We start from the raw sequence: 2235 nt of genomic DNA, 5'->3' as shown, positions 1-2235 counted from the left end.
TTAGTGTTTGTGGTAGTCATGATTTACATACCCATCCATTTTATTTCACAAGGTTAGCTTTCTGTTCATATATCAATGTACATGGAATCACCGTAACACTGAAGTTGGGGGGATGTGTGGAGATTTCTGGCCCAGCCCCCTGCTCAGTGCAGGGCTCACTTCAAAGTCACACCTGGTTGCTCAGGCACAGTCAAGTTTCAAATTCTTGTGAATGGAGGTTCCTTAATGTCTCTCCCACCCAGTCCTAAGGCTTCACTACCTTGTTATGGGTGGATGTTTTTGTGTTGTGGACACAGTGGTTGTTGTTCTACGATTTAAATTTCAATAGAATAGGAAATCTTACTTTGTCTGTGCTGATATTTATCCAGTCTCTGTCAGCAGAGGTTTTATAGCAGTTTGTGCAGCCCAATAATTTGCAAGACACATCAATTTGGTTTTAACTGGCATGGAGGGATCACAACCAAGCAATTATTTGTTCAGCATAAATCAACAATTAAACAAAATGGGACTCCATGACTCAAGCCTGGTTCTGAATGCTTTTGAACTTCAAGTTCAGCTCTGAGGAGAAACACACTGAAGCTTACTTTGCTCAGTCCTCTCACTAAGAAATAAATGAGTAATCTAACATAACATGTACCATTACAGCTTGTTCCAGTGTTACATCAGCATGTCTATGTTCACATCTGTGTTTCAAGCCTGTCACTACACTGGTGACTACTTAGGTTTTTACCCTATACAGCAGAATCCAGAACCATGAGCACAGCGTGGCTGGAGTCAGGCTGCAGAGGAAGATGGACGTGTTTAGTGCATTGAGCAAGTGTGGGCCAAAATGCTGGCGTGCTCACTTGGTGCTACAAAATAGGGAATGCTGGGCATGTGGCGTACTTGCATGTGACATGCCACCGGTTTTAACTAGGAATTGAGATATCTTTGAGTTGGCAGGAGCTGGTATTTTCACTGGACGCTTTTGACGTAAGATGTAGGCAACCCATTTTTGGGGAAAAAAAACTTATTTCAAAAGTAAGCAAGACTCACATTGAGCATATTTCCTCATGTGTTTTTATGTTTTCTTTGCATTAAAAAAACATGGATAGTAATAAAGCTAATACAGGATGTTTGAATGACATGAACCTGAGTTTTCCCATTGTTCAACTTTTTGGAAGGCTGACCTACCATTCACTACAGACCAAGAGAGTTTAAAACAGTCATTGGGGGGGGAAAAAACTAAGATGAGATGTGTCAGAGGAGAGATGCAAATGTGAGTTGTCAGACCCTTTTCTTTTGCCTTGCTGACTGTTTTTTATTTTAATTGTGTGGTTGGAACAGGCTGCCCAGGGAGGTTGTGGAGTCTCCTTCTCTGCAGACATTCCAACCTGCCTGGACACCTTCCTGTGTAACCTTATCTGGGTGTTCCTGCTCCAGCGGGGGGATTGCACTGGATGAGCTTTCGAGGTCCCTTCTAATCCCTGACATTCTGTGATTTGAGGTTTGTTGTCCCCAGTGGCCAGTACAGGGGGACGGTCACTGCCCTGGGCCTGCTGGCCACACTATTGCTGATACAAGTCAGGATGCTGTTGGCCGCCTTTGCCACCTGAGCGCATGCTGGCTCATGTTCAGCCTCTGTTGGCCAGCACCCCCAGATCCTTTTCCCCCAGGCAGTTTTCAGCTGCTATTCCGCGAGCTTGTAGCAGTACATGGGCTTCTGACTTTTATAATTGAGGTTTCTGACTTTGAGGGTTTATGATACCGTATGCCCATTAGAAAAGGGGATTACCTATCCCCATAAACTAATTAGCAAATGATGTGTTTTAGCCATGATTAAGTTTAACTTGATTTGAGTCAATGCTCTAAAAGTGCAAGGTATTGTTTCCTGCTACTGGTCCTCTATTTTCATTTTTTTCAGTAGTATTTAAAAGCATTTAAGACTTTTTGAACCTGAAGAGCATTGTGCGTATATTCAGTGTGGTACTTTAAATACAATTAGTCTTGACGTGGAGTACTGCTCTTTCTGTAAATAATTCATTCTTTATGATCACTGGGTTCTTTCTCGTCTGGAAAAATTACTGTTGTGCCAAACAAGTGTTGGAGACAGAACAAGTGAAAAGCTTATTTAAAACCACAGGGGATACTGAGCATAGATAAGTAGCCTCCTGCTTAATTGAAAAGTGCGTTTCATAATATCAAGAAGTGCTGTGTGGTGGCTGTCAGATAATTACAGTGAATGAAAACTCAGGT

The sequence above is a fragment of the Streptopelia decaocto genome, assembly GCF_964273445.1.
Source record: "Streptopelia decaocto genome assembly, chromosome: 2".
NCBI classification, from domain to species: Eukaryota; Metazoa; Chordata; class Aves; order Columbiformes; family Columbidae; genus Streptopelia; species Streptopelia decaocto.
The sequence above is the reverse complement of the archived record's forward strand: the minus strand, read 5'-3'. Positions refer to the sequence as shown.